Source organism: Leptonotus elevatus, chromosome 22 (genome assembly GCF_054856555.1).
Source record: "Leptonotus elevatus isolate MCC_2025b chromosome 22, RoL_Lele_1.0, whole genome shotgun sequence".
NCBI classification, from domain to species: domain Eukaryota; kingdom Metazoa; phylum Chordata; class Actinopteri; order Syngnathiformes; family Syngnathidae; genus Leptonotus; species Leptonotus elevatus.
This window is the reverse complement of record NC_141260.1, coordinates 6,366,053-6,377,236: the sequence shown is the minus strand read 5'-3', so window position 1 is coordinate 6,377,236 and position 11,184 is coordinate 6,366,053. Positions and strand designations below refer to the sequence as shown.

The window sequence follows — 11,184 nt, the reverse complement described above, 5'->3', positions numbered from 1 at the left end:
CCATGATCACTTTGGTCACGGTGACCATCGCCCCCGACCGTGGGCTCTTCCTGTAGTCCTCTGCGGGAATATTGACCACAGTCAATTTGAGAGCAGCCACAGTTGCTGCATTGTGCCCATCAACCTCTTTATTGGTGGCAAAGATATGCAGAGTATCCGCAGGGAGGTCTCGCGCATCCGTGACAGCCGTGGTGAGTAACGCCCTGTCACCATCGCCGAGCGGATCAGCCTTCCCCTTCTCCCTGATCCTGTTCAAAAGCTCGGCAAAAGCGACGTCGTCTTTTTGCCGCATGATTTGTGTAAGCTTGACCATCTGAAAATCTGTCCAGAGGTCAAGAAGATCGTTGTCAGAAACGCAGAGGGGCTTGGACCTTCCGAGGGGTGGCAGTTGGTAGAAGTCCCCAACTGCAAGAACGGAGATGCCCCCAAATGGTCTCTGGTTGCCCTTGATTTGCTGAAATCTCCGGTGGACATAGGCAAAGAGTTCCTTGGAGACCATGGAGATCTCGTCGATGATCAAAATTTCCACGTTGCAAAGGGTTGCTCTCAATGCGTCCAACGTATTCCCCAGCGCCTGGTAAGGAGGCTTTAGAGTCCTGGGGAGTTTCAAGAGGGAATGAAGAGTTTTCCCTGAGATGTTGTAAGCCGCCGTGCCAGTAAACGACGTCAGCAGCACAGCAGGCTTGGCCATATCCGCTTCGTCGCGGAACCTGGGAAGCTGTCGGAGAATCTTACTGGCCTCCTGGTAAATGCACTTGATGACATGCGATTTACCACAGCCAGCTCCTCCGGAGATGAAATAAAAGAAGGGCTCGAGGAGACGATCCGAAACGCGTTTCAAACACCACTCGCGCACAGCGTAAAAGACGGACGCTTGCGTTTCATTGAGACTGCGGTACATGTTCCTCACAAACTCGGCGCTCAACTTTGGCGCCTCAAACGCCGGCAAGACCGCGCCGCTACCAGGAGCGTCCTGGTAGGCCGGAACCTCATCTTGCGGGTCTTCCTGTAACGGATTAGATTCGCGTTCGGCAACACACTCCAAACGCTCTGCTTCTACCTCCGGCGCAAAAGTGCTCCACGCGTTGAGAACCGCACGAAGCTCTTTCAATTTTTCGAAGGCATTGTCCACGGTCTTTCCCCGTCCTTCGTACCGCCCCCGATTGCGGTCGACGATAGCCCGCACCCGACCGAACTTTGAATCCCCGGCACCGTAGAACTCCTCGTACGTTTTGAGGTTTTCAGACCTGAGCTCGGCGTCGTCTCTGTGGGGGAGGTACAATTTAAGATGGGTCCTGTAATACTTCTCAGCATACTTTTTGATTGAGAAGCGAGTGAATCTGATGACGGCATCTTTTCCAATCCGCTTCTGGATGAATCCCTTGCCGTGTGAGAGGGGAATGACATTCTTGCCCTCAGTCTGCTGACCGTAGACGACTCGGTATTCGGATGCGAATTCGGCGAGACACATCCGCTCAAACATTGCCGTTCTAGGTCTTGCCACATATTTGTCTGGCAGACCAGACATCCACACGTTGTCTGCGTCCGGATGCATGGTCTTCAGTCTACTCATGGGTAGACTCAATTTCACGCCATCCTCAGCAGTCTGGATGAAAACTACGCTGCGCGAGCACTTCTTCTGAGGGAGACTGCATGTCCGCGCCACCGCTTCTTGAGCGCTCACCTCTCTGTGCTTGGAATACGCCGCCATTATTTTCCTCATCTCGTCCTTTTTGTCGACAAGAGGCTTTGTCTTCAAGTCTTTGACGACAGACGTGAGGAACTCGGACATCTCGTGCTCCGGTTTGGAAATGTACGACATCATGTACATGAGACACGCGACGTCATCGAGCACGTACTGAATATCCATGTTGGCGTTCCATGCCCGCAGCAGATGTGGGTTGTAAGCATTGATCCAGCTTTCCGTTGGAGCACGCTTCAACATGACAACCATTCCGGAGGTCAGATTAGTGACGCTGTCCTTGTAGCTGTCCATTGTCAAATTGGCCTTTTTGAGAAGCTCCGGCAAGTCCTGCGGGACATCCGCGTCCATGAGGATCTCTCTGATGCGTTTGAGCTCTTCTTTAGCCTCCCTTTGTTTTTCGGTGAGGCGCGCCGATTTGGCCGCCTGCTTCCTATGCTGGCCTTCCACACTCTTGTCCGTTGGGACGTCTTCAGTCTCCGTCTGGAATGGCAACGTGATGGTGGTTTGGTCCATCGGCAGTTTGGGGTACCCAAATCTGCAAGAAACGTTTCCTTTCCGACAAGACTTTGTGTGGTTTTTGCTGTGTGCCTGAACGCTGGTGACAATGTCGTGCAGTTCAGGGTCCTCAATCGGGTCTGGTATTTTGCAAGTGATGTACTTGTCGATGAAGTCAATGGCTTCTTGACGACATCTGGGGTCGGGTTCTTCGATGACTGGCGCACCCTTAATCCAGAGCAGCATGTGAGCGTGCGGACTTCCCCTGGCTTGAAATTCCACACGATAGAAGTGGTCTTCTACCGGACCGAGGGGCTGTGCGGGAGACAGGATGAATGCCATAAGAGCATCCATCCTTTTCTCAAAAAGGCGCATCACTGTGACCGGATTGCTGCGAAGAACATCGCATTTGGCATTCCAGTCGAGATGGGAAAAGTCCCCTTGTTCGCCTTGCTGCGCTTTGACTATTTCGATTACTTCGGGCCATCTCATTTCCGCAGCAGAAAAGGTAAGGAAGAATGTGGGCTTGCCCAACTGCCTGGTCATTGCATGGAGGTCCCTAAGGGCACCCTCCCAAAAAGCCGGCGTGCCTCTCAAGGGCTGCATGAAGCGCATCGCATGCTCTCTTTGGATGAGCTTCTCCAGTTCGTCTTTGTCCTGAAGCATCCGGTTTGAAATCTTCTTCCCATCCCAAGTGAGGGCTGTCCCCTTGCGGGCCTGAATGGACATGCTGTTGGTGGCCAGATGCGTTTCTGTCACAAACTGCGCAAAGAAAAGGTAACTTTGATCTTTGGCAAATCGAGTGTCAACGGAGAATAACCTTGCATTGAAATACAAACTGGGTGACAGCTTAATTTCTCTCGCCTCATCGAGTGAATTCTGTCCTGTTGGGAACTGAACGGGAAAGGCCATGGCTTTGAGGTTTGGCACGGCAAAAAATCCCACCGGCTTGTTTCCTTGGGCAGGAGCGATGCTAAATATGCCGTCCCCATATGACAGCTTTTCCTGCGCGATGTCAGGAGGCTGCATACAGGTGTCGAGTGTCAAGCCCGGCCTGAGCTCCTCTTTGCTCTCTTGGGGAGTCTGTTGCTCTTTGTTTGCGGGGGTGTCGCTGCTCTCTGGCTGTGCATCGGCCTCAGGGATGTCCTCTTCTCCTACCCCCTCGTCTTCCTCTTCCTGGAGACTTTCAAACTGAGCGCTTTCATCTATCGATACAGTTTTGTATTCTGCATGAATGCGTTTCAGTGTCCTCAGCGCTGCCAAGACATTTGTCATGTTGACAGTGTAAAAATGCTGGTAACCTTTGTACACAATGCGGCGCTTCAGCTTCACCTGGAGAAGCTGGGCCTCACTGCGCGGCCTTGGGAGGGAGTTCACTACGGCTTCCATCTCTGATGGAACGCACACCACAGAACCGTGTACGGCCCTTTGCCGTCCTTTGGGCAACGCAACAATCTTTGCAAAAGGGATGATTTTTGCAATTAGCTGTCGTTCAAGTACATTTAATTCCGACAGCTCTTCGGGAATGGGCGCCAGTGCCAAGTTATTTGCCACCGCCTGGGGTGGCATGCCACCTCTGAACAGATGGTTGTCACAGGTATGACAAATCCACTCCTGCACCCGTTCTTGAGGAACGGTACATGGGGCGGGGCAACTACAAGTGTGAACAAACTGGCCTGTCAAGCACGCAAGCGCCACATCAACATTTTTGGTGTATCTGGCTCGTTTGCAATGCTTTACTTGATTGGGGAAAAGCGCACGGTGGCACACTGTGCAGATATACGTCGGCCCATGCCGAACCCTTTCCCGGAAAGAAGCGATGGTGGCTTCCATTTCCGGATCTACGAGTGCCTGCTTCATTTCCACAGAGACGTCTACTACACCGTTTGCCTGATCCTGCTCAATTTCCTGACACTGGGGAATGACGCGACTATATTTATTTTTGATTTTCACAGCACAATTTAACTTGTGGCGAATACGTTGCAGCGCGTTTGAATCACGCCTGTCCTTTCTTTTTTGTAAACAGCGCCTAATATGAGAAGGCCTGAAAGCCGAATCTTTTTAGTACCTCTCTCGCATGTAATTTTTCTGTTTACTTTGAAATGAAATGTCTCTCCTGTACCTCTCTCGCATGTAATTTTTCTGATGACTCTGAAAAGATATATCCTTTCTGTACCTCTCTTGCATGTACTTTTTGTGTTTACTTTGAAAAGAAATATCCTTTCTGTACCTCTCTTGCATATAATTTTTGTGTTTACTTTGAAAAGAAATATCCTTTCTGTACCTCTCTCGCAAGTAATGTTTCCGTTTACTTTGAAAAGAAAGGTCATTTCTGTATTTCTCTCCTACGTACCTTTTCATCAATATCTTCTGCTTTTGCTGAAAAGCAAGATTGTGTTGGTATTTGCCAATCAGATATTGCTGCCGTTCTGCCTTAAAAGCAGAATCACTGTTATATCTATTCTTTTGATAGAGCTTCTTTTTTTCCTTAAAGCAAGGATCACTGTGATATTTAGAATTAGATGACAGTTGTCGTTGGCACTTACGAATGTGTTGACGTTCCCTATACAAATGTTTTGCACGCTGACTTTTACTACATTTGGAAATATCTATATTAACATGCAGCAGTTTGAGTCCTTGCTGAGGTTCCGGAATATTTTGACTCTCATTAATTTGACTTGCTTGGCTATTTGGTTCAACATGTACCGCACTATGTAGCTCTTGATTTGGTACAATACCGATCACAATTTGTATCTCTTTAGTTGGGGAATCACCTAATTCAATTAGTAGCTCTTCATTTGCCTTTGATATGGTTGTAGTAGAATCCCGATGCGTGTTAATGGAACTGCCATCAATATGAAAAGAGACTGGCACAAACTCATAGGTTGCAAACCGGCTATGTCTTTCAAAAAGCTGACGCAAATGCTCAACCAAGCCACACAAGTGAGAAAAAGTCAACATAATTGCAGTTCCGTTTGGGTGTGGCAAGCCCACTTCAGATCTGGAATGTGAATCAAATAACCCAAAGTATCCTGATGTGTTACGGAATACTGCAAAACACTCTGGATTCACAATCAAGAAAGCAAGAGTGACATTTTGTGACAAGCACTCAAGCTGAGCTCCAAGAGACAATCCCAAGTCTCTTTGGGAATGACCGTCATCTATGACATAACCAACGCTGAGCTCATGCATCTGTACATTATAGACATTGGTGTCCGTCATGACTTGTTTTGGCATCTCCTCGACAGTCAAGTGATCATTCCCAAAGTTATGGTCCAAAATCAATTGCTGTTTAGCACCCACGTAAAGAGAGTCCCCGTGTTCAAGCACTCTGTCAAGTTCAAGCGAATTAAACTGCAACCCCTCAGCATGGAAGGCCAAGAAAGTGAGAGCCATACAAGTACACTGGTGGTTGCGAGAAAAACTTGAGTACCTTTCATCCATCTGTGAATGTGTGGCCCTCACGGATAGCGTGCGTTGAGGAAGTCCCACAGCAGGATCCTGAAATGATTGAAACCATTTTAATTATCTTAAATTCTAACTAATATAATTTTAAACATTTCATATGTTAATGGTTAATGTTGTGAGTATAAAAAAAATTACCTCAGTCCCAGGACGACGGGGCGATGATGGTCTGGAAGGAACCTCCGCAGGGGCTGGCCTTTCCTCTGGCTGAAACGACAAGCAAACAATAATTCTTTAACACACAGCACTTGTGTGAAGAGTCACTAATTTCTGTTTGTGATTTTAAGTAAGACTTCTCAGGGCTGATAAGAATGCAATGCAAACCTGGTGCTCTCTCCGTGTGCTCTTATGGGCTGGCCGCTGTCGTCTGTGCCCTGCGGTGGATGTCTATCAAGAAAGAGCAAAAAAAAAAAAAGAAAAGAGAAATATATATATATATATTTTTGCTTTTACTGCGAAGCATTGTTACTACAAGAATGGACAATTAACTATACTTTTTTTTTTGTCATGAAGATAGATATGTAAACATAACGGGCAAACAAAATAGGAAAACTGAAATACCTTCTTGTCCTTTGGAACAACTGGGCAGTCCTCAGGGCTGGAAAGATGAGCTGGAGACAGCTTGTCCATCGCCTCCAACATGGGTGGGCTGAACCAGAGAGGGTTCAATGGGATGTTGCACTGTAAAAAACACAACAAAATAGAAATAGAGAAATAGAATTTTAACATGTGCCATGGTAAAAGGCTGAATGAATCCATGATCACCATCACAAACCTGGAGAGTGCCCATCCACCCAGTGGGCCCACAGGTGACCTCAGAGTCCACAACCGAGCTGCTCTGAAATGACTAGTGACATTATTGCAACACACACATTCATAAAATTTAAGGTTTTCAAAAACATGTTAGGAGGTTTTCAAAAACATGTTAGGCTTGCGTTTACCTCCATGGCCTTCCCGACGAGTGTCCAGTCAAAAGGGTTGGAAGGCTGAGGCGCAGTGACCTCACCCTTAACAACCACTTTTGGTCTGAACACTCGAGCTGGTGGCGAACGCTGAGGAGCAGCCGGTGCAGGTGGTGCAGTCCTCTCACTCCGCAGGTTGACGGCAGCCCACAGCAACCGCGCAAGCACCGGCATCCCATCGCTGTCACTGAGGTGTACCTTCCAGACATGATCAGAAAAAATATTATACATCTACAAACATACTTTTGATAGGAGGAGCACTAATAAAATGTTTGTTTGTTTTTTGCAGCAACTAATGTACTTACCCCGTCTCTACACCACAAGTGAAGATGTGACAGCGGGAAGTGGCCAGCAACAGATAGGTAGCGAATACCTACAGTAACAAAGGAAAAAACATTATTAGCTCAAGAGTCCTCCCCCCCGCTGAGACACCAATGAAATCAGATCAGGAGGTGACTTAAAGAAAAGTAGAACTTTGTGTGTGAAAACTATTTTCAACATGGAACGTACCCATAAGTGCTGCCACCCGGTTGTACTCCTGGCGAAGAAGGTCCTGCTGGTCCAGCTCGACGTTCAGACGAGGGGGGAAGTCCAGCACAACGACCTGCACAAAGTTTAAAACTGTAAAATATACATCTGGAGCAAGATGAACTTTCATTCATATTCCATCCTTCAATATTCATTAACTGTTTAACTACGGGAAAAGGCTGAAATGTATTTTAAACAGAACATATTTGACATATGCAAGTACATACTTGAAATTTAAATGTATGATCTATATGAAGGAAATGTGTGAACTTACGTTGGGCCAGCGGCTGCAGACGGTGTGCAAGAACTGGCCAAAGTCAGCCGCTGCCTCAGCGATGGGGCGGCCCAAGTTGTTGCTGGGAGCCAAAATGCAGACCACCTCGGGTGACCGAGGCAGAACAGCATTCAGCACCTCAGCACGCAACTCGGAGGCCCTGGCACCCGGGGTGGACATCACGGCAAACGAGAAACGTCCCTCCGGCATCTTCACAACCCCATCGGCAATGGCTCGCAGGTGGGAGTCACCAACAACCAGGACAAACTATTACAAAAGAAAAAAAAAAAGTAGTAATTGAAAAAAGGAAAGAGGTAATTTAAAAAAATAGACACAAATGAAGGTTGTTAATTTGTTATAAAGGCAGAGTTGATTATAAAACATACCGTGTTGTCCTGGTTCAGTGCTGGAATGACCAGTTTGTGCCTCCGCCCAGTCACAGCTGAAACTGGCCATTCCCGAACTCTGTGGCGCCAGCCAGTGCCTCTGCCTAAAATGATGCACACACAGAATACCATGTCAAGTCTCAACTTCAATTGCTGACAATGCACAGTACAAGTACATGTTCCACTTTGAGTGTATATGAACCTGCAAAATATTGGAATTGTTTAAAATAATCGATTGTAAAACTGCTGCAAAAGCAATTAAAATTATGACTGACCTGGTACCAGAGCCTTGGCACAAACAAGGGACACCTAAAACATAAAGCATAGACATTACACAATTGTAGGCATGTGCAGTCACCACAATGCAGAGTAAATAGCAAACATAGGTTAAATTAGTTTCAATTTAAATTGACCAGGTATTTTGTACATACAAGTGATGTTAATTCAGGCCAGGTTTATTAATGAAATTCTTAATCACAAAAGAGATTCAAGGACTTAACTGATACTTTTGTTTGTGTCTGAAATGCAGTCACAATTGCTCAATTTTGCTAGAATTTTCTGATCAAATACATGAGCAGAAAGGCAGCAGATTGTACCAGATTAGATTATAGTATAAAGGAAGTATATAGAAATATGTTTTTGACAAAACAATGACATACACTGTTTAGATAGACATGAAGTCTAAAACAAAACATTAGTTATTAAATATAACCGTCTTAGTTATTATTTACATCTGGTCTATGTAACTTAAAAGAAACCATGTGAAATATCTGTGTCCGGGCTAGGCACCTCACAAATTTGTGATCAATGTTAGTGAGTTTATTTTTGACATTAGTAAAAATTTTGAAATCTTGTAGAAAACAGACTTCATCACAATTAAATTCAGAATTAGTTTGACATGAATAAAGCAATGCACAAATATCGCTCAGTCATACACTCTATATTTGTCAAACTATGCCCTGGTGAAGACAATCTTGTGTTGAAACATGTTGGTAGTCCATTTTAAATAAAGGATTTTTTTTACATTACTAATGAGTGTCTTGAATACACAGACTGCTTTTAACTCTTTGACCGCCATAAACGTTATAAAACGTTTAGCATAAACCTAGGGATGGGCGCCGAGGACGTTAAAAGACGTCCCCTATGTTTTTTTGGTTTTTTTTGAAACGGGTGGAGGGAAGCCTTGGGCAGCTGTGCTGAAAATATCAAGCAGATCAAGTAAGTTTAATGACTTGTTTTGGCCTCTAGATGGCAGCGATGACTCTCCTTGCACTTTGGGTGTGCCGCCCACCGTGGGCGTCGGTATAAAAGGTGAGGCGGAGCTAGAGTGGAGTGGAGAGGATAATGGAGAAAGCAAAAAGCATGGAGGAAGAGAAAGCAAAAATGACGACCGGTGGAAAGCAGCTCACGCTTGATCGGTATTTTCAAAAAGAAACCAGTGCTAAATTGAATGTTGGTGGCGATGATGATGATGGCGACAACGAGGTTGATGCCGAAGTTGCGGCTTTGACGCGACGTCTTCGGCCACGTCTTAAAGCGACGCCGGTTAGCGATGCTAACGCCGGAAAACGTGGTGCACGTCCAAGTACTTCTGCAAACGCGGACGTTGATTCGGACGACGAAGAGTACCCCGAGTCGGATGGCTATTCTTCGGAGGAGTGGGTACAGTCGGATCTTCGAGAAAGTGATTCGGACAGCATTTCATCCGCAGAAGACTGTGAAGGTAAGCGCAAACTTGCTATGAGATACTTTTCCTGCACGCTGCTAGCACCTCGTGTAACGTGAATGTATAATTCATAGATCGTGCTCACAGCGACAACCTACAGTTTCCACGACAAAGAGAGGTATAAAAAACGTGTTTTCAATACACTGCAACAACAAAAGAAAACGGTCTTTCGATATGATTGTAATTGTATATATTTCTTTCAGCTGCAGCTCGTCGGGCTCAAGGTGACGCGTCTCACAGTGAGCAGAATAAAGGTAAAAAAAAAATGATTCTCCAACTCAGCACGAGTAAAATATTTGATGGTAAATGTCTTCTATAATTTCAACCAGTGGATCCAAGAAAAAAGGTAAACATATATATATATTGCTTCACACTGATCTAAAATAAATATTATATGATATTGAAATGTATATTTGCAGATCCCAAAAGTTCTGGCTGGCATGAAACAGGCTGGCAGCCAAACACATTCCTGTTTACTGAAACTCCAGGACCAAGGGGTGCCGCAGCAGAGCTAAATTCAACCCTGCCAGCTGACTTCCTGCAACTATTCATCTCAAACGAACTTCTCCAGCACATTGCTGATCAAACAAATTTATATGCACGTCAATCCATGCAGAAGCAGACTGAAAGTCTGCCACACTGCAGGAGTCGTGCTTGGAAGCCAGTGTCTGTATTAGAATTGAAAACATTTTTTGCACTCCAATTTCTTACTGGGTATATAAAAAAGCCCAGTATAGAAATGTATTGGACTCAGGATGAAATTGAAACCACACCATTTTTTTAGTCGCGCGATGCCTCGAAACCGCTTCCTGCTTATCTGGAGTTACCTACATTTTAACAATAATGAGAGACATAGTTCAGATGACAAATTATTTAAAATCCGTCCTGTGTTCAACCATATTGTAAATAAATTTAAAGAACTGTTCCAACCCGGTAGGAATGTATGTATTGATGAGGGAATGATGAATTTTCAGGGCCGTCTATCGTTTAAAGTTTACAACCCCCAAAAACCAATCAAATATGGAATTAAGTCATACATCCTGTGTGACTCCCAAACAGGATATTGTTTTAATATGCAACCTTATGTTGGTACTAGTTGTTCTCTGCCGGATACCGTGTTTAATTTGCTAGATCGTCTGCCAGGAAATGGGTACACGCTCTTTATGGACAATTTTTATAATTCAATTGGGTTGTGTGAACGTCTCCTGGCAGCACGTACAAATGTTTGTGGAACACTGAGAAAAAATAGGGGTGAACCAAATGAGATCACTTTTCTTACAAACACTGGCCTTGGGGTGGGGGGGGAATTGGTGAGACACAACACAAATGTTTTGGTTGTGGCATGGCAGGACAAGCGTTTGTTGAGGATGGTGACTACTTTTCACAAAGATGAAATGCGGACAGTTGATGTGTAGGCACTAAAAAAAAAAAAGAGTGCCTTTCCCGAAACCTGTATGTGTTTTGGACTACAATTCCACAATGAATGGCGTGGATAAGATGGATCAAAACATTTCTTATCACCCATTCACGAGGAAGACATTGAAATGGCACAAAAAATTTGTTGCCTATCTGTTTCAAATATGTTTGTTCAATGCCTTTATCCTGTACAAAGCTAAACATCCTGGCAAATGTCAGCATTTTTT

The 11,184-nt window shown here is 45.2% G+C and overlaps 1 long non-coding RNA gene across 1 annotated transcript; it reads left to right on the top strand.

Moving 5' to 3' along the window:
- The first annotated feature begins 9,150 nt into the window (after positions 1-9,150).
- LOC147155457 (uncharacterized) lies at positions 9,151-10,824 on the top strand. The gene is made up of 3 exons (XR_015092308.1): positions 9,151-9,538; positions 9,616-9,659; positions 9,745-10,824. It is a non-coding gene; the product is annotated as an uncharacterized LOC147155457 (long non-coding RNA).
- Positions 10,825-11,184: the final 360 nt, after the last annotated feature.